The sequence below is a fragment of the Sander lucioperca genome, chromosome 18, assembly GCF_008315115.2.
Source record: "Sander lucioperca isolate FBNREF2018 chromosome 18, SLUC_FBN_1.2, whole genome shotgun sequence".
In the NCBI taxonomy this organism is placed as follows: domain Eukaryota; kingdom Metazoa; phylum Chordata; class Actinopteri; order Perciformes; family Percidae; genus Sander; species Sander lucioperca.
In genome coordinates, this window is record NC_050190.1 from 28,722,285 (window position 1) to 28,744,775 (window position 22,491).

General features: G+C 40.4%; 1 long non-coding RNA gene across 1 annotated transcript; it reads left to right on the forward strand.

Annotated features, from left to right (window-relative positions):
* Positions 1 to 300: 300 nt before the first annotated feature.
* On the forward strand, positions 301 to 21,794 carry LOC118493788. The gene is made up of 3 exons (XR_004895798.1): positions 301 to 397; positions 596 to 598; positions 21,744 to 21,794. It is a non-coding gene; the product is annotated as an uncharacterized LOC118493788 (long non-coding RNA).
* Positions 21,795 to 22,491: the final 697 nt, after the last annotated feature.

Sequence of the window (22,491 nt, forward strand, 5' to 3'; positions counted from 1 at the left end):
TTCAATTGAGTGCAATTAAATTCATTTTCAAGTACTGTCATGGTTGTGGTTTTCTGTTATAGTTTTCCTGTTTTATTGTGTTAATTTATTCCCCGTTTCCTTGTTGTTTATTGTCTCTTGTGTTCTCTGTTGCGTTTTACCTTGTTTTTATCCTTGTGTATGTTTATGTTTCAGTTTCCTGTTTTATTTTGTAGTCTGTTTTCTCCCATGTCATGTCTTGCTTTACTTCCTGCCTAGTGTTTTCCCACCTTTGTGATTTTCTGCTCCACAGAACAGGTGAAACACATCAGTGTTTCACCTGTTCCTGAGTCCTCGTGTCACCTGTCCCTTGTTTCACCCTCATTACCTTGTGTATTTAGTCTCTGTGTTGTCTTTGTCTGTTGTCAGATCATTGTGTGTCTATGTCTAACCCCTTTGTCTCGGTGTGTCAGTTTATTTTTGAATGCCTGGTCTTTTGGTTCCTCAACGGTTTTTGGTACCATTTTTGCTGCTCAGGACTCCTTTTGTTGTATCCCTTTTTATTTTATTAAATACTCAAGCTCACCACTGCCCTGTTGTCTCTGCATTTTTGGGTCTTCCATTTCCCTAATCGTAGTAAGTACTTTAATTATTATTTCTTCATCAGATGTGCAGAGTTATCTCCCCTCACTCTGACCCTGTTAAATCAATACCCTGTTTAAAAGCTTTAGCTAATAAGAACATGCAGGCTATAAACTGAGTTTTCAGATTGTCCCTGCAGATTTGACTTTTTTTAGCCAGCCTGGATTTTTTTTTTATGGTTGTTCATTAGATATTTGCTGGGGCATGAAATGTAATCCTTTCTTAACTGAACACAAAGCTGTGTAAATAAACCTTGATTCAATAACCCAACCCCATACCCTGGGAAAAAAAGCATTTATTTTCCCAAGCTTCTAATATCAATGAGCAGAAAACTATACTGCTGGTGCTAAACTTTCCCATTTTTTAGAACACGATTTAGGGGACGTTCACACCTACCTGGTTTGGTCCGAACTTTCTGACTTTTCACCTCCTCTTGACCACAGTCCAGACCAAACATCCAGAATTTGGTCAGTCAAACTTAGTCTATATTCTTGACGTTCCACTTCCGGGATTGCTCCGTTGCCACCGGAAAATCCGCCGGGATTTCACTCATTTAGGCTGGAGATCCGTTGCCTTGGGCTTCCTTTTGTTTTGGCATTTTTGAGGACTATGGTTAACTGCTCCTCAGATCTCTGCAGGGTAAATCCAGACAGCTAGCTAGACCATATGTCCAATCGGAGTTTTCTCTCGTACGACTAAAACAACTTTTGAACGTACACATGTTCCACCAACACGTCCTTCCCGAGGCTATTTTGCAGAGGCATCGCCACTTTTCTCCGGTACTAAGCGCCGCCCAAGACGATCGTGATTAAAGAAATGCCAATAAACCAGAGCACGTTTTCCTCCCATCCCCGAATGCTGTGGAGTAGTCAGAATCTCCTCCAGTGCGCTTTGGAAGAGGGTCTGGCAAAGCGAGACTAGATCAAACTGAACCACGGACCGTTTATTTTCTAGTGTCAAAGAATTTTTTTGATGGTCACAGTTAGAGAGTAAATGCGGTAAACATATTCTTTGTAAATCTTTACAATAATTTCCCGAACGAACTAAGCAGGCCTGTCTTGTTGCACAATCCAAATTTGTCTTAATACTTGCCATTTCCAGCCTCGACCTCAGAGGTTCCGGTTAATGTTACTCAATGCGACCAGAGTTTAAAGTTAACTCAAAGAAAGCGTAAAGTGAGGGACATCTGGCGGCACCGGAACTCTACCGTAAATAAAATAAACTGTCGTCGATATAGACATGATATATGTCATGAAAAGTTCTTTAGTGCGCTTGCGTAACTTCAGTGTGAAACCAAAACTAACCGGATCAAATGTATACAATGTCACAAAAACATGAACCTTGTTTCGGACTTTCAGCTGTGAAAAAGCCCTCAGTTGCCTGCTTGTCGGTTAACGAGGGTTGGCTATCGGTCAGAAAAAAATATCTAAATTAGCATCCCCAATCAACACAGTTAGTAAGATAAGGAACTATAAGAACTAACAGTATTAAATGTTTAATGAAGCCTGGTTTTAGAAACCCTTAGTGTTGCTTTTATCACTCCAGCAGGTCATTGCTGGTGGGGTATACAGAATGTACCTTGAAGAAGAATATATAAACATATTTTTACACTTGATTCTGAGAATCTTCAAATAAATAAATGCATCAAAAGTGCTGCTAAATATGTGTTGATGTGTGTAAGCCTCAGATGCCCCATACGGTTTCTGTGGCTCTCTTGAAAACCTCCCAGTCGATATGTCAGGCTCCATTGATTAACCAGACTGGTAGAAAAGGTAAGTTCTAAGCACTGCTCATGCTACTGACGATGAATCTCAACATGGCTGTTTAATTAGTGAGCTTCAACTGCTGCAGCTTTGGAAAAAAGAGAAAAAAATAATACTCTTTCAAGTTTTGGAGTCAGCAGTTGTGTTCCCCTAATAAATAATTCATTGATCATTCTGGGGAAGAAATGGGAAGAGGGTGGAAGATAATGTTCGTTTTGATTACTTACCTTCTAACTACACGGTCACACTTCAGCAGTTTGGATTTCAGTGGGGTTTTCAAGTAAGTAAGTAAGTAAGTAGTATATTTCTAGAGCACATTTAAACACAGCTTAAACTGACCAAAATGCTTTACAAAGAAGCACCAAGGTGCTGATAAAATCATACAAATGTTAAAATAAAAATGAAAAAGTAGAAACAAAACACATACAGAACAGCATTCCAGTCAACAACAACGAGCAGCAATTTAGAAATGCATAATTATAGACATGACAGAATCAGCGCTGAGTGTGAGTAAAAAAGTGTATTTAAAAGACTAGATTTAAAGACAGAAATGGAGGGAGCACATTTTATATCTAAAGGGAGCTAGTTCCACAGTTGTGGCAAAGGCAAAGGCTCTGTCACCTTTTAATTTAAGATAAGATCGGGCGACATAAGGAGAGATTAATGCTCAGATCTAAGAGACCTCGGGGCTGAGTGCCTTTGAATAAGATCTGTTATATACGATGGTCTGCCTTTTTCTATAAAACACTACACACTCATTGTGCTTGACAACATGGCAGCTAACAAACTGCTAATGTGTTGCTCACAAGATTGAAATCTTCTGTTCCCCCTTCATTTACCACTGAAACGACACCTAAGAGCTGCTAATATGCCCTACTGTGCTTTACAGTGTCTTTATGTACTAGCAGTACCCTTTACTGACAATAAATCTGTTTAACATCCCCCTGTAACAATAAAAACCAGCAGTTAGCACTCTATCAAGCTTTGTTTTGATTTGTGTATTGTCGTGGCACCGCCATAAATCATACTTGTGTGGCACTATGTCTGGGCTACAATATAATCTATACTCTGTCAGAGCATTTCACTAAGGGCAGCTTCTCGTGTTGCTGAACTGAAGCGTCTCCATGGCAACTATATAAATGTTTTTCCCTGCACAGATACAGGCAACTAGCCTGACGTGGTCATACTTCTAGTCAGAATCTGAGTCTGATGCTGCTCCATTGGGCTGTGATTATGGAGCGTGTTTCAACCAAACCAGGAAAGAAAATGCCTCTATTATTGGATTGTTGGATAGACCTCCAACCAATCAGACCAACGTGACGAGTAAGTGACGTATAGGGTTGTACAGTGGCCGACAGGGGCAAACGCCCTGCAACTTAAGAAAACACACGCAAATAGACGAAACACAAGCAAATTAAGAAAACATCTTCATTAATTTGACAACACATGTGCTACATAAACACACTGCAAATACACACAACACAACCAAACGCACTGCAAATAAAAAACGATGCAAAAAGAAAAGCACACAAACCCGAAAACAAATGCAACAAGAAAACGCTGCATCCAGATTACACAACGTAAATTCTCCAGACATCTAGAGGGAGCAGCTAGTGGAACAGCTGGATTTTCGACCCCACAGTGAGAGAGCGCTCCGCCTTTTTATTAGAGTCGGGTATGGCTGCAGCCTGGAGACTTCCCGCCTCATGCCTTCCGTCCATAGACTGTATATTAAATTAATATATATGTATATTAAATTAAAATATATATATATACACACACACAGTCTATGCTCCCGTCTCATGCTGTCCCCGAGCTTCGACTTTTCAAAATAAAAGCTTGCGTCTGGTCCCTATGTCTTCGTACTTAAACAGTATGGCAATCATTCTAATGAATACAATAACTTTTCAGCAGATGTCTTACTTACAAAACGATGGAGTTAGCAAAGCAGTTTTGTGTTTATATGTGCAGGCGGGATTTATTCAGTTTGATAAATCCCACGGTAAATTGGCTGGTTTACTAAACAGGGAGGGACTAGAAATCGTGTCTGTTTTTTGTTTTTTGTATTTCAAGAGCGAATTGCTCCACAATATGAATACAGATTGATCACTTATTTTGTTGGTAACTGTTGTTGTATAATCACAGTATTACACTTGAGGAGGCCTACACTTCAGTGATGCGCTTTTCGGACCTCGAAATTAAACCCCCTCATGTAATATGGCTTAAACAAACGTCAACGTTAAACGGTGATGCAGTTTTAAATGTTTTATTACCACGAGTTTACAGACGTCTCTGCTTGTTGAGTATCACCTGTGACCTGAGCCGAGACACACCACCAAACATATCTCAAACATAGACTTAATATTTACAGTCTATGATCTCAAAGCAGTTGCACACCGTTTCACAACGGTGCACAACGTTCTGAGCAGTTTCACACAAAACTGAGTGGTACTACGACAAACCTGCAACAACTTGTTGACTTTCTTGACTTGCAAAATTATATTTAAATTGATGAACATCATGTGTAATTAATGGCACAATTCACTACCGTACATATTTTTTGTTTCCGAAAATAAGGTCCCATGGGGTCCAATGGAAGTGCAGTTACTTCACCTCTCTATAGCAGCTTCACATGCTGCAGAGACAGAGAAATACAACTACTTAGCACAGCAAGGACTTCATCAGCCTCACCTTGGATATTGCTGTGGATGAGTCGGGTCCCCGCAGATTTGCTAGTACTTTCATGCAAGATCATATTAAGAACCTACATAGATCAGGATATTTACAGTCTATGATCAGAAGCAATGAAGGGTTATATGTTTTGTTTGATATGCCATGTTTTTTTGGAAGAGTAGCTGCTACCTTACTGGCAGCTAATGGGGATCAAAAGAAAGGGAGAAAGCCCCAGGTTTCTGTGTAAACCCTGTCTTTGATGCCCTCACCTCAATCCACAGCAACCTTAAATAAATAAAAATGTATACACAATCCCTGAGAAATATGCAATACATCTCATGTATCATACTGCATGGTAGTCTTCACACGTTCAACCATTTTTTTAATCAATCATTCAACCAAAGAATTATGTTGCCAAGAAAGCAAATCCAGTGTTTCGAAATTCAGTCTGCAGCAGGCTTGACAGAAGTATGGAACGTTTTTATTTTTATTTTTTTTTTATTTTTATGATGATTCAACTGAGGGCTTGTCATGTGAAATAGGAGAGTAATTTACCAATGCAGCAGCTTTACAGGAATATATGAAGGTTGGGTGAATTTCACTCTTCAAGTGTGCTAGCATAACTCCAGTTTATTTAAACTAGGGTCTTATTTTTGTGTAAGCAAGCTATGAATTTAGCCAGACGATGTAGACTGGTTCCCAACAGTATTTATGGATAAAGTTTAAAGTTTAAAACATTTCCAGTACAGAGCTTTTATTTTGAATTACTGTTTCCTGCTGCAGATAATTAGCAGTGCTATGATGTGCGATATTATAAAACATACTGCTTACCCGCTGGCTCCTTCAGTCTCTTGGTCTTTACATGTGGGAACAGTTGCCCTCTAGTAGCATCAACAGAGAAGAAGCTACAGTGGGTCATTATGGCTACGTTCAGACTGCAGGCAAAAGTGGCCCAAATCTGATTTTTTTTTTGGGGTCAAGTAACCAGGTCAGACTACTTCAGATGTAGTGTGAACACTCAAATCTTGCCCTGATCAGATTTTTTCAAATCAGATTTAGACCACTTCTATATGTGGTCCTGAATCAGACCCAAAAGTGGCCGCAGTGTAAACAACCAAGGCTGATTTGATGTGACTTTTACGTCAATCTACATCAACATTTGTCATAATTATACGCCGGCGGGAGTTAGCCTTAGACACAGACAGTACAATTAAAAACTTGACCACCACTCCTGGCTTCGTCTCTGCATCCACACAGACCTCTGTAGTGAATTTACAGCCATAACCCGGCAAAAGGCCAAAATAGCCAATTTGGCTCTCTTTCTCTTCATTCTCTCCTCCTCAGCACCTGCTCATTAATGTTACGGCTGCCATTACACAAACATTTTGAAATAAAAGCGAAAATGCTTACTTCCTCCATAACCTCCCTAACTTTAGTGCAACAGCATGTTGCGTCTGATGTCATTGGTATTGTTCTTTTGCGTATGTGGGTCAGTTCGAAACCGCAAACAGTTCACACTGGAATCTGATATAGGCCACATTTTAAAAGGTCATGTGAACAGCCAAATAAAAAAATCTGATCTGAGCAAAAAATCTGAATTAAGCATTAAGACTTGCGGTGTGAAGATAGTCTGTTAAGGCACTCTGGGATTAGAATCTACTAAATATTTGAAACCCTATCAGGCATTCAAACACCACATTCAAAACCTATTTAAGGATGACTTACTTTAAAAGACAAGCTTCACCCAATGTTACTGTGCTATTTGTACATGTAAAGTCATTTTTGATGTGCCTTCATGTTAGATTCTCTATGCTGCCATTATTTTTGCCACACCTGCAAAACAGTTTTGGAACCCTGAATGAGCCTGAATAAGTACTGTTGCACTGCTTATGATGTCCTAACCTTTTGTTCTGGCACTGTGGCTAACAGGAAGGTCTGCTTCAGGTCAACCAGGCAGCTGATTGTGTGTGGGTTTCCCCCCACAGTCCAAAGACATTAGTGTTGTCAGGTGTTTCTTTTGTGAACTCACCGATGTATTAGGATACATGCAAACTTAACTTTTTGCTGTAAACTTAGTTTCAGATATGCCACAGTTTGGGAACAAGTCCTTCAAATTAAACAAAAAAATATATATGTGGCCCTCTAGAAAGACACATAAGTGTTTTCTGATCTGACGCCACTATCGCCAGGAGCACTGGTGGACTCTAGGGGTTAACTGATAGAACTGGTGGCCAAACTAATGAAAATCAAACCCCAGTTGTAATAAACCGGAATTATCCTTAACAATTCCCAACCTGTTTGGTTAAATATGTCTGAAATAGTGTCCCTTGTTTCCTTAAAAGGCCTTCCTGCAGTTATTGCGCTCCAGATCAGGCAATCACCACTGGTTAATTATTAATTTCCAAGGGTAAAAGTGGGTATCTGAGGCCATTAAGGAGATAATTTGAAGACAAATGTGAAATGGACAGGATTTAGACATACTAACCGTAATGTCCCTAATTACAGGAAGTGTTATTTCCCCTTACTGAAGCCACCAAAATCATTTGAATTCCTATGTTAATCAGCATAACATATTATGTTATGTTCTTTTCAAGCAGTCTGGCCTCGGACTCATGCTGTGAAATGTTCAAAAAGCTCTTATTAATCAAGTGTTATTATAAATCATGACAAGCGCCAAACCTGCTGCAGCCCACCTCACATGTTCCTCCTCTCAACATTTATTTTAAACAATGCTGTACAGTATACCCAACTGCAGGGTTCATTAGGGGTCAATTTGTCAACTTTGAAGTCCAGACTCTTGGAAATAAATTGAGACATCAGGTAGAACAGTAGGATCTTAGAGTAAGTGTAAGTCTAAGTTATCATAGTTTACATGCTTTATTGTTCCAATGCTTTTCCTTGTTATTTTTAGTTTTTACATATCCTCTTAAATCACATCCAATTCAAAACGGGCTGATAACATTCGGTTACAAGGTAACCTTGGTTCTCTGAGTGAAGAGACAAGAGACTCTCCAGGCCAAGGCCGTCCGAATACCGTTCCAATCAATGTTAATCAGTGAACCCATGCACACCTACCGTAATTCCTCAAATAAAAACCGGTAGTCAATTAAAAGCCGGGCCTCTGACTGTGGCCGGGGGCGTGGTCAACACGGACAAATAAAGGCCGGCCTCAAATTAAGGCCTGGGAAAAATTTGTGTGGATAATCTCCTAAGTGCCTTTCATATAACGTGCATTCAAGTTCATTGTAATGTACATTTCTACCAATTTAATTTAACGGATTCAACAATATATTCATGCTTTTTTCCACACTTTGTTTTTCTGGATTATGGTAATCATGTAAAGTATTATTGTCCTACTGGTATTTTATTCAATGTGGCTGTAGGTGTAGTAACGTACAGGTGCCAATAGATGGCAGTAGCTACATTGGCTGTAACACGGATCTCATTTAGTGCTAACAGACAGTCCCTCCAGAAAAACGTGATTATGCGATCACATAATTCAATGCATAATCAGCCAAAGTCCGCATATTTATGCAGTGGCCGCATTTTCGCCGCATAAATTGCCGATTTCGGTGCAAAATATGCGGGGCTTGCATGATTTCATAATCCCCGCATTTTCGTTGCAAAAAAGTCACACATATCTTAGCAGAAAGTTTAAAAATGTTGCGTTTACTTCACACGAGCAGCCATTTCCCCCTGTTGCCATGGGAATGTTATGAAGTGACATTATGAAGTGACGTTATGAAGTGACGTTATGAAGTGACGTTATGAAGTGACGTTATGAAGTGACGTTATGAAATGACGTAATTACGTGACGTGAACATAATCAAAAAGCTGCAAACCCCACGATAAAGCCATGATGAAACCACAATTTTTGCAAGTTCCCGCAATTTCATCGCCTAAAATTGCATAAATATCCGGCATATTCCATCGCATTTTTTAAGAAAACGTGCCGCGTAATCAAGTATTTTTGCCCGCAACAATCACTAAAAAACTCCACATTTTTCTGGAAGGACTGAACAGAGTGACTGGCTCTGGTGCTATTGACGGACTTTTCAACAACAAAACGAAAAGAGTTTTAAAGTATGCAGAGGAAAACTTGGGTGAAAAAGCTGTGAGACATTTCGACATTGACCCCAGGAGAATCCGATACTGGAAGAAACAGAAGGATGAGCTGACAAGATTAGCCGACAAGAGCAGAGCACGGCTAGCTAACTGGAGCTGGGAGGAAAAAAAGTTAGCCTGGAGCTAGAAACAAAGCTAGCTTAGCTACCGTCTGTAACGTTAATCAGATACTGGTGTGCTGCAAACCAGCAACATGTTTTACAGAACTATTGTATGCTCTTATTGTAATCTGCCAGCAATACCGTAGTTCCTGTACTTGAAATAAATACCCGGTACATTTCTCTTCTCTCTGTCCACTGGAATTCTATGGCTTTTCATTTAAAATGGTTTATTTATTAGAAATAAAGGCCTGCCTAAAGCCTGCTTCAAATAAAAGCCTGGTACCTTCTGCAGTTCAGATAAATAAAGACCCCGATTTTTATTTGAGGAATTACGGTAATGGCCGTGGGAGATTGTGTTTACATGATCCTAAACACAACCTAAAAAAAAACCATAACAGTTAGAACATTAATTCTTTTTGCAACAAAAAGCTAAGGACAATTGTTGGAGGAGGAATGAACTAAGACCAACCTACATCACCATCCATCTCTGCTGCTACACAACCAAATATGAAATCAAAAGGGGTGATAACGTTAAGTTACAAGGTAACCTTGGTTCTCTGAGTGAAGACTATCTCTCCAGGGCAAGGCCGCCCAGAAACCATTCCAATCAATGTTAACCAGTGAACCCATGCACACCTAGGCCTTTTATGCCCTGGCATGGGCCACATAGTGGTGTGTCATAAAGTGATATCCACGTCAACTGCCCCAGAGGGTCAGTTCCCACGTACATATAGAATATGTAACTGTGTTGAGAGAACTGGCGAGTATTTTCCCGGTAATGGCCGTGGGAGATAGTGTTTTCATTATCCTGTATAAAACTATCTAAAATAAAAACCATAACAGCTACAGCATTTATCGGCCCGATATTTGGCAGTTTGCAGATTATCTGTATTGGCGTTTTTATTTGCCTTCATTAACCTAAAGTTAATGAATTAAAAAGTGGTCTACTTTGGCTCGGCTAACGCTACCACTGAGTCTGACTTCATGTCACGCCCACAACACTATCTGACTATCTTTTAATGTGAATTATGTTGAAAGTTTCTAATTCATTAAATACTTGCTTAAAACATCTAAACAATGTTTTGTGTTGGATTGTGTAACATTCCAAAATCTTCATTTGGACTTAAATGTAAATGCATATCGGTTCCAAATATCGGTTATCGGTTTCACTAACTACTAATAATCGGTATCGGTCGATCCCTAATAGCATTCATTGTTTTTGCAGCAGTAAGCTAAGGATGATTGTTGGACGAGGATTGAACTAAGATCAACCAACATCCATCTCTGCTGCTATATAACCAAATATTAGAGCCGTACAGCATTATAGACCTTCACAATATCAATTATTGTGTCAGGTTAGACTTCACAGTCTCCTGGGAAGATGTGATGTAAATGTTACCTGATAACCATCAGTGACCAACAGATTAGTTTTCCCAGACACGTCTGACAGATATACAATTGATGTAATGGTTTCAGGACACAGGCACTTCACCCTGCCCGTGTCTACAGCACATTGTTCATACTTCCCCCGACTGTATGTATCTAAATGCAATATTGCCATTAGTCAGCAGTCTTGTATGTGACACACACTTCCAACTGAACACAGCAAGGTCAAACTGCTCCTGCTAGTCTGAGGGACACAACAGTCTACACTTTGTTTGTGTTACATTAAGAGTGTGTGCTGTCAGTGCTGAGTATTTGTGTGTGTGTATGTGTGTGTGAGCTTTCAGTCTTTGTCATCCTAGTGAAATAAAGGGGACGGATGCAATTTTCCATCCTAAGACACCTTCAGGGAGAAAAGGGAGAAAAAAAGCTTGGCTCATAAGAAAAGCAATGTGAGGTCTGCTTTCCAGTGCCAGCATTTGTCTCTAATTTTCTCCAAGTGCCCTGGAGCAAAACAGTGAAAAGCGCTTATATTGAAAAGTTTACCTGGCAATATATTTTCCTCTGTGATTAAAAAAAAAAATCTACTGGTGGCTTATTCTAGTGCCCAAGAAACTTATCTACACACGCCCCTTAACAGAAACTGAACACAAGTGTTGGATATTTTATTTGAACTTTATTTGAAGGCCATGTGTTCAATTGGCAGAAAATGTGTTCTGAGTGTTGGCAACATTGCCAGGAAACAGGATGAGGCGTGACCTTTAGTGCAGCCCCCTTCAGACAGGGAAGCTGCCAAACAGTTTTTAGTAGAAACCCCTGATTCCAAACATGTTCAAAGTGGGCTTTTGTCTACATTGAACCAATGTGCACACTATTGCCATCTTACAAACAGCATTAGCTGTAAGCACGGCCTAGTAACCCTATCATCCGACAAAAACATTGACGTTCGACGATTCTGCAAAACCCTTGGTAATGTGCCATTAGCCTAGTATCAGAATAAGGTAAGCTGCTCAGAGATGGCATCATTTGTGAGTGGTACAATGCATGTTTTTTATGGAAATGGGGATGGATTGCTGTGTGTGCATTCAACCTTTGGCCCCTGAGATACATACATTATCTTCTCTGTAGTCTATATCCACGACGATCCACTTCCGGGATTGCTCCAATGCCGCCGGAAATTCCACTGGATGTCCCTCTTTTCAGCCGGATGTCCGTTACCTTCCGCTTTCTTTGCGTTGTAATTTCAAACTCCGGTGGATTTTTTGAGGACTATGGTTAACTGCTCCTCAGATCCCTGAAGGGTTGCGTTGGGCTTTCTTGTGTTGGCATTTTGACCTCCGATCGATTTATGAGGACTATGGTTAACTGCTCCTCAGATCTCTGCAGGGTAAATCCAGACAGCTAGCTAGGCTATCTGTCCAATCTGAGTTTTCTGTTGCACGACTAAAACAACTTTTGAACGTACATTTTCCACCAAAAAAAAGTTCCTTCCCGAGGCTATTTTGCAGAGGCACCATGGCTCCATCTGGCGCTTAGCACCGCCCAAGACGATTGTGATTGGTTTAAAGAAATGCCGATAAACCAGAGGACGATTTTCTCCCATCCTGGAATGCTGTGTGGACTAGCCAGACCCTCCTCTGCAGCGCTGTGGAGGAAGGTCTGGCAATGCGAGACCATCTTCTCTCTAAATGTGATGTATGCTGGCGTAAAACAGATGCACGGGCCTATGCCCAATGCAGGCTTTATATTCTCTTTTATCTGGGACATTTACATGTCCAAAAAGACATAATTATCCTGAGGCTATTGATTTTCCTCCATGAGTTTATGTCTCTCACTCTGCGCCAGCAGAGCAGCTTGTAAAGTTTCTTTTGGCTCAAACCTGTGGCTCCTAATAATCTCAGCTGCCTGTGCGCTGTAGCTGCAACATTATGCATCCTTGTTTGAGTAAACCCTTAGAGCAGCAGATAAATCTCTCCTTCCTCTCGAGGAACTTTGGCTTTTATTGCAGTCCTCTCCTTTGTCTGCCTGATGGATTATAGTGGAGAATTTATGCACACTTGACTTATAAATCTTGATCAGGCGCTCTTAAGCATCATAAATCACTACTTGCGCCATTATCTGTGCTTGACTGTGGGAAGGCTGTAGGGATGACAAGAAGTGTTTCGGAACACTTTTTAAATATTTAGCATGGTACTATTCATGTATTCATTCAGTCATAATAAATCAGACTGCCATGCAATATAAAAGTTTCTGAAGCCATCCAACCATAATCATTATTATGTTTTCTGCTTTGCTCATCAAATATAAAGGCACTTGTGTTTTTCATAACACCTCTCTTGGCCATGATTTGCCTTGTTAGCCCTGGGAAAGGCTCACCACCTATAGCGCCCCGTCCGCAGCTAAATGGATCACTCTGTGGGGCCGACATCTGTATTTGAACTGGCCCGGAGCCCAGTTCTCGACCCTGGCTTCAAGCACAACACGCCATTTATAATTTATTCCCCTGTCTCCATTCTTGGATTAAACAGAAAGTGCCATTGAAGCAAAAGCTGCTCGAGAGAAACCAACAGCTGTCTTTTTCAGTTGCCTTTGCACTTGGTCCTTCGGTACGGGCTATGTGCTGAGGTTATTTGGTTTGGCACATTGATAATGTTCACATCCCCGCTCAACTGTACATCCTACAGATGGAACACAAGGCTCCGTGGCCAATGTTGAAGCCAGACATCCACTGCTGTGTTTAAAGTAAGACCATGCAAGATTCTCACTGCTCTCCCATCTGATTGTTTGTTGAGCTTTCTGCGGTCCAAAAGTCAGTGGATATGGATGTAATTTCCAAAAAGAAAAAGCTGAGATGGTAAGGGAAAATGATGAACGCTGCTCTGGTGGAATGTTTTAGAGCCTGAGTTGATTACAGTGTGCTTAACGAGTGCGTCTTGCAGATTTGGCTTCAGAATGAAAGCCTGGCTGGCAATAAAGGAAAAGGCAGATGCTGAATCTGCTGAAGGCAATGTAAGATCTCACTCCAATTTCACAGTGTTATTCCCATACAACTCTGCCGGTACATGTAATGCAGAAGCATTAGCACTCACTAATTACACACCCACTTTCCTCGAACAGGATTGTTTTCATAGCAAAGCTCTTAGTCTGTTGTTCCAATTGATCTCTTGACTGTAGCTGAATCCACAAGTTCAATCCTTTCTGATTAATTTCATCTCTGCTGCAAAATAGCATTTTGATGCAAATATAAATGGTTGGCATCTGGTCATGCTTGCATCATTTACCAGCAAATGAACACCTCTGGTATAATTAGATATCAGCCACCAATCTGATAGGGATTCCACTTAAATCATTTCATTGAACAACCCCAAAACACGACAGGTTGAAACTGACTAATCTGTTTCATATTTGGAATTTGATTTGAATGTAAATGGAAAGCTTGTGCCGTTGCAATAGGAGATGAGATGTTTGTGTCTGCACTTGAACCGCAGCCAAGAATCTATGGCTGCCTGCGCTGTCAGCAGCCTGGGGAGGATGTTTGATAAAAGGCCACATTAGGCATGAAATAATCTCCAAATCACCTAATGCTTATCAAGATCAAAACAAGCAGGGTGGGGAGGACGGGTGCTGGTGATGAGGGGAGAGGTGTGGAGAAAGGCTGAGTTGGGGAGCAAAAAAAAAAAAGTAGGCAGAAACAAAGGAATGTCAAGGGAAGTCAAAAAAACATGTTCATGCTGCAAGCTTTTGTTTTACAATTTAATTTATTTATAGTATCAAATCGTAACAACAGTTATCTCAAAACACATTACAGATAGAGTAGGTCTAGACCACACTATGATTTACAAAGACTTATTTTCCCACGAGCAAGCATTTGGTGCAACACTATCGAGGACAGTCTCAGACACTGATACAGATATACAGATATAGAGAAATATGATTCCTAATAATTATAGCCGTTGAATGATAAACAGTAACAATGAAGATAGTGGAACTATGACTGGAAATAATAGTTGTAGCAGTTCAGGGCGTTGCGGGGCATAGTAGGGCTAAGCGGGGCATTGCGGGGTGTAGTAGGGCATAGCAGGGCGTTGAGCAGGACCACGGCGGCAGCTGCAACCATTATTTAGGTGCCACCCCAATCCAAGGAAAATTGAGAGGCGAGAACATATAACCAGGGAATAAGCTCCCCGGGGATAAGTTGGTGACAAGTATTTGTGGGACATGAATGCAGGCAGATGGAAAGAGAGAGGAGATAGGAGATCAGTGTGTCAAAGGAAGTCCCCTGGCAGTCTAGACCTATAGCAGCATACCTAAGACCTGGTCCAAGGCAAACCTGATCCACCCTACAAAGGGTTGGTGGATGAATCGGACGACTATGAAGAGAAGCAGAGAAGAGGAGGGGTGCCGTGTCTACTGCTATTTTTCAAACCTTCTGTGGAATTGGATTGTCATATACATGAAGTATCAATGTTAGCAAGATAAAATCTGGTTTATTGCAACGTGGGTCTTATTTATTTATATATTCATATAAAAGTTTATTTCATCCGTGAAACATAAAGAACCTAATGCAAACACCACATTTCAAGTCCTGAATGGAGCAGAAAGATTAATCTTATATAATCTGCCCCTCTTTCACAAAACATACATTAACAAGACAAATAATTAAATAATACAACTCTTCCACTCCCACATCCCCCCCTCTTCACCAGTCATAAAAGAACAGAACAAAAACTGAATTAACACATTTCATATTGACTCAACATATTTGCTTTGTGTTTTTTGTTTTTTTAAATAAAATGTTTGGTTTAGATTCTTTGGTTTCACTGTTGAGATTGTTCCATAAACTGATTCCTTTTACTATGATGCAATGTTCCCTCAGATTGGTTCCATATCACTTTTTTTGAATATCTCAGTTTAAATTGTACTGACTGTCTTTTTCAAACCATCTCTGGATGTTGGCAGGCCAAATTATTTTGTGCGCTTTATACATAATTTGCAGAATGCTGTAATCTACTAGATCCTGAAATTTCAATAATTTCTTATTTTCGACTGCATGTGACGCTGGTTAACGCTACCCTTCGCAGCAGGTAACGTTAGCCTAACGTTAGCTAGCACCTGGATTAAACACGGTTAAAATGCTGACTGCTAAACGGTGTAAAGTGTGACTTATTGTATTTCACTGTAGGGGATTTCAACACCGCGACATAACAGTCTGCAGCTGCCGTTGTCTGAAAAATAACACAGATAGTGCGAGCCTCGTGGTGCATTCAAAGTTATTGTAAAACACCCTTTTCCCATCTGGTGGTTGTTTTTGTCGTTTTACAGCAATTTACTGGTGAAATAAGTTGTTATAAGTTATTATAACATTATTAATAAATCATTTAATTTTGACCATATGACCTTAGCAGTAAACAAGCCGTTCTTAAATGTCACCGACATTTAATTTTAAATTTTTATTCTTTTACTTTTTTTTAAGTATCAGTTTAGGCAGCGTTATAAAAGTATCGCTTTAGCACCGGTATTGCAAAAAAAAAAAAACGATACCCAACCCTAGCTCTGATGCCCATCTACACTCCAAACCCCCTCCTGGCTCTGCATTATGGGTAACAGGGCCTTCAGTGTGGCTGACTAACCTCTGGAATGCTCTCCCTCAGGGTCTGCGCCAGTGCAGAGCTGTTGTTTTACACATACAATATTAAATGAAGTTAACTGTTCACACAATACAGTAACGCTATTTAAATTAGCTGATACATGGTTAAACCTAATTTGCTCTTACCAGTGTATCGCCGTTCGTCCACAGCAATCCCACCAATCAGTCCCAAAATGTCCCAGTCCCAAAGTAAATGCTGTAAACATATTCTTTGTAAATCAGTACAATCATTCCCCGAAAGAACCAAGCAGACCTGCCTTGTTGCACGGTCCAAATTTTCTTCAAAACTTCATCGTCAGCTTGTAGCTTGCTAGCTCGAAGTATGTCCCCAAAGCGAACAGAGTTTGAGAACGACAACAACACAGAGAGGGGAATGTCGGGCAATTATCTTGGAAATGTACTTCCGTTGATCCAGACTAGAGTGCAAATCAGGCCACATTTTTCTGTCCGAGCGCGGCCCGGCCCGTCGGGTCCCGTCGGGCTCGGGTCGGGTATCCATCCTCTAATCCAGACTACGTGGCTATAGACTCTTTGTTTGTACAGAATCAAAGGAGTGACCAAAAAGCTTACAGTGGCTAACCTTTCTGAGCTAACAAGCTTGTTCACACTGTCCACACACTGCCTGTGGATCGTTTGAAGTGTGAATGAACCGTAACAGACAGGCGAAACACGACAGAATAATACCGTCCTTGTAGCTGACTCAGTTTGCCCAGATGTCTCTCAACATGGCTCCAAAATGTGCCAAGTTCCTTTGCAGCAGTGCAGCAGCCATGTCTCTGTATACCCAATCCCACTATGCTCACATTCCCCGCTGTGAGGGAAAGCAATAATGCGGTCCAGGACAGCCGACTGGACATTTGGTGAATACTATTTCAGCCCCATGCTGCTCCTTGAACTACCCTGTAGATCCCTAACCGCTTATTTATGTTCATATTAATTTGTGTTGATCTTCAAACTGGTTTCTCTTCTCTGGTTTCGCCCTCCTGTTGAATTGGCTTATTTTTAGGGCTCGCAGCCCTGCCTTGTCCATCAACACTAAAGATGCATGGATTAGAAAGATGCCTTTAACCAGATGTGGGAAACATGAGATTGTGGTGCTCCTGCGCCCTCTAGCCTCTCTTTCGTAATTCTTTCCATGTGAGCCCAGTAGAGTTCACCAACAGCTAATTACCACCGCTGATTGACCAAATTAGCTGTGAAGTGTCTTGATGATGCTTTTTAGGTTTCTGAGAGTGGATTTATTTTAAGACAGACAGGGAGAACGGGGTTCAAAGAACTTTCTTACCCCACATGGACTGTTCCTCCAGCGGATTCAAGGTTTTAGATCAGTTATATTTGAATGTTTTAGTTCTGTAGAATAGTCAAGAGCTCAACTTGTGACTCATTATTCTTTGGGTTTTTGTTTTCAGTCAAAGAATCACCGTTGACTCAGATTAAAAAACCCATTTCATGGAGATTGAATCAATGTGTTGTCATTGGGCTAACATGACACTAACAGTATTATACATTTTGTATACTTATAGATGCTTTACATTTCCAAGAAAAAAAAGCATGCTTACCGTCATCGGTCAAAATGATTACATCATCAATTAAAAGAAAAATGAAGATCCATCTAAAAAGGTATTACAATCTCAGTCAGGACATTTTATTATATTATTGGTCAAGTTATTATGTTATTCAAGGTCAAGGTAAACTTTATTATCCCAAAATAGGGAAATGTGGGTGGTCAAGATGCAGATACACAAACATGCACAAAACATTAAAACAAATAAAAATATAAAATATTGATATAAATATGAATAAATATTCCATTTGCCATTCCCCACCCCCCTTTTATTAACCTAAAACACACACACACACACACACACACACACACACACACACACACACACACTTACACTTACACAAGGATAGCATTTTTCAAACACTCTCACTCTGACATACACTCCCACAGTGTTTTATTACACTTTGGATTAGGTTAAGTGCAAATTGTATTACATTTTTAGGTGTTAATACATTTTCAGGAAATTATTACATTATTGGGAGGTACAAGTAATAAGATTGCCTTAGCTGCTAATTTGACACTTGCATGAACTTACTTGGAGCTGTGTACATTAGTCTCGCATTGCCAGCTATATCTCCAGTAAGGTCTGGCTACACCACAGATTCATTCTGGGATAGGAGAAAGAAACACTCTGGGTTGTTTTCATTTCTTTACACCAATCACAATCGTCTTGGACAGCGCTAAGCTCTGGATGCAGCGACGCTGGCTCTGCAAATAGTCTCGGAAAGGATCTTGTTTTGGTGGAACATTTGCACCCCATAAAAGAAAAGTTAACTGTTCACACAATACAGTAACGTGGGCTATACATAGGATACATTATTAGCGTCATTTGCTCTTACCAGTGTATCTCCATGTGTCCTTCATCCACAGCAATCCCACCAATCGGTCCCAAAACGTCCCAGTTAGAGAGGAAATGCCGTAAACATATTCTTTGTAAATCTTTACAATCATTCCCTTAATGAATAAATGCCATTTTTAACATGTAGTTTGCTAGCTTGAAGTTTGTTGTTGTTTCCCAAAGCAAACAGATTTTGAGAACGGCAACACACAGAGAGCGGAAGGTGGGAAACATCTGGCGCGTGAGCCATATGAGGGATGTCAGGCAATTATCCTGGAAATGTACTTCTGTTGATCCAGCCTAGTGTACAGAAGCTCTAAAGTGTTGGCTCATCACTAAATAAATACTTTGAAAACAAACTACATGACAGCCACTGGACATTCCTGTGAAGTTGAGGATGTCAGTGAGTTCAGTGGTAGGCTACACTGTGTTTATGGCTACTATTAATTGATGCAATAAATAATGTTCTCCATTTCACATTTCAAACAGTATTCAGTTGCTGTCCGTGTGTTTGGCAGAGATCTGATTTCCCTTCCCCAAACAACTTTTCTTTCATGTATTCAAATTTGTTTAATAGGATAAACCCCTTGGGATGTATCATCTTGTTTTTGATGGAAATATGCTGAAATTACTAAAAGTGTTAAAAAGTGTATCTCTCTCCCACTGAATTGCATCTCCTCTCCACTACTTGCTCCAATATGCCCTCATCTTCGTAAAGTGTTTTCCCTGGTACTTTAATCTTGCTGACTGGCCCTATGGAGTACAGGGGGTTTACTCAGCTGGCCCGTCAGACCTGAGAGCTAGTGGTAAACCAAGCAAAACTAATACAAACATTATCAAGACTATATCCTGGCTGTTTTGTAGTCCAGTTGGCTGGAGGCTTCCATGAAGGGTTAGATTGTAGGTGGATTGTTTTGGGTACATTTAACCTCTCAAACATGAACTGACAGGAACAGAATGTCAGGAGTTGCTGAACCTGGTCTAAATCACAACTCAACTTGAAACTTAGAGCCCTCAAACGTGGTGCTATTGGCTTGGCAGCACTTATTACAAATGCTTCTTGCCTTTTGGTTGTCAAAAAATACTCTGTATTCATCAATTTTTTTAGAGATTCTAGGGTAGCAGGGTGTCCAGGTTCAACAAGTGCCCCAAATTAAATGACAAAATATGTGGTGTTATTTAGTTTTTGCTCTGGATGGTCTCCCAGGTTTAGACGTAACTGTCCGTATTGATCTAAACTATTCATATCTGATTTAGTTTGGCCTTCCTGTCTCATAACTACTCACACATACACACATAAGTCCACATATCATTGTATCTATATTCTTGTAATTTATTTAATGCCTTTGTTGTATATGTAGACGACCTTATGCTTGTTTTTTTTAAATTCAGTGCTTACTTCTGTTCAGTTTGTAGATTTTAGGACTCTATTAATGGTAATCGTAATTTGAATCTCACCTGCACATTTTTTATATTATTTTATTTTCTTGAGTTACTGTTGTCTTGATTTTATTGTGCAAAATGAACAAATACAAAAAAATAGGTAAGAGGGCTTTACTGTACATATTCTCATAGAGCTAGGGTTACAGTTATAACCTTTGTTCTGTTTACACAGGCACTGGCTGCAGCCACTGAGCTGCCTTGTGGCTGGATGACTGTTTTGTTGGAGGTCGGGATGGAGTTACTTCCCGACGATGATTTAATAACCATCAACAAAGCCATCAGTTTCAACTTATAAATCTGTATAAAGCGTGCCTGGAAACCAGGGGAGACTACCAGCCTAGCCATGCACTAGCAGTGAATTTGAATAAATGTCTTGTCTAGTGCATATGTACTGTAACATGAATTGTGAAGAAGTGAAGGTTGAGTTAAGCTAAATGTTTCTATCAAATCATCCCTATAACTGGTAGCACATCCTCGTCTGTCTCTATTTTAGTCCAAAATGAGCAGAGACTGAGGCACATGTTTCCTGATGAAGTTCTGGGCAGATGGTGGGAGTCATTTGCTGTGTTCGCTTTACGCCACCAAACGGGCCGGCTACATCTGGCTTGGCACTGAGCGCAGAGCAGCAGCAGCTGTGATGCCGTGTATACCTGTCAGTCAGCAGCAGTGCAGCAACAGAAGAGCATCGTTTAGCCTCACAGTGTCTTTTAAATGTCCCACTGGGTAGGTAAAGACAAACCTTGTTGGAAGTGGGGGGTGAAAACAGGGCTGGGTAGGTTACTGCAGTAGGGAGGTGTCTTACGTTGATTTAGGGGATGTAAGAGAGGGCCAAGAAGGCATTAACTGAGGATGGTAAACATAATTATTTATTTTATTGCATGTTTTACAATATGTATAGGAACAAATCTATGGCTTTTGCATGTTTTAGTCTTTCCAACCTTGGGGTCAGGACCCCTACAAGTGGTCAAGAGAGGAATGTCTGTTGAGATTATTGAGCAGAGAAATAACACTTTGCTGGTTCGCAAAATAATATTTTTGTTTTGTGACTTTTCTCTAATCTTTGCCTCCTTCAGATTAGGGGCTTAGCCATGCATGTCCATGGCACAGTGTACATTTAGGTAGCCATGAACTTGTTTGTTTGTCCGTGTTTCTGTCACAGAACTTTGACCTTTTTCTGTGTTTTTACTTCATGAAAGTTAATTTTAACATTTGGGTCGACTAAAAATGTCTTATTTAGTGATCAGTTGTACTAAAAGACACTTCCAGTAAGTACATTTTGTTTATGTTCTGTGCTACCTAAAATGTACATCACGAATAATATCACAGTTAACGTGAATTACAGATGCACCTTGTCATGGTTGTGTATGTTTATGTTTCAGTTTCCTGTTTTATTTTGTAGTCTGTTTTTCTCCCGTCATGTCTTATTTTACTTCCTGCCTTGTGTTTTCCCGCCTTTATGATTTTCTGTCCCACCCTGATGTGTTTCACCTGTTCCTGAGCCCTCGTGTCACCTGTCCCTTGTTTCACCTTGTTACCTGGTGTATGTAGTCTCTATGTTGTCTTTGTCCTTGGTCAGATCATTGTATTGTATTGTATTGTGTGAGAGTGTGTGTAGTCTACCCCCTTTGTCTCTGTGGTCCTGTTTTTGTATTCCTGGTCTTTTGCCTTCCTTGACGTTTTGAAGTATTTTGCCTGCTGTCAGGACTCCTTTTGTTGTATGGCTTTTATTTTATTAAATCCTTAAGCTCACCACTGCCTGCTGTCTCTGCATTTGGGTCCGCTATTTTCTCTGAAACCTGTTACACTTTGCTAACACAGGTAAGTAGCTATTGCTAGCTTGTCACTTAGTACTCCTACCAGGCTCAACCTTTCTTGTCCAAATATGGTCACTTCTGTCTCTGAAAAAACAAAATGGCAATGGCCAAAATGCCAAAGTTGAGGCTTCAAAGTGGTAGTTCACAAAATATGTTGCTACATCCACTTTTATACAGTCTGGGATACCCTAGTCTTTATCCACAACCTTCCACTTCCAGGATTGCCTCCGGAAATTCCGCCGGATGTCCTTGTTTTCGGCCGGATTTACTTTACCTAAGGCTTCCTTTGTGTTGGCGTTCTAAGCTCTGGTGGATTTATGAGGACTATGGTTAACTGCTCCACATATCTATGCAGGGTAAATCCAGACAGCTAGCTAGACTATCTGTCCAATCCGAGTTTTCTGTTGCACGACTAAAACAACTTTTGAACGTACACATGTTCCACCACAACAAGTTCCTTCCCGAGGCTATTTTGCAGCAGCACTTGGGCTCTGTACGGCGATTCTCCCATCCCGGAATGCTGTGTGGACTAGCCAGACC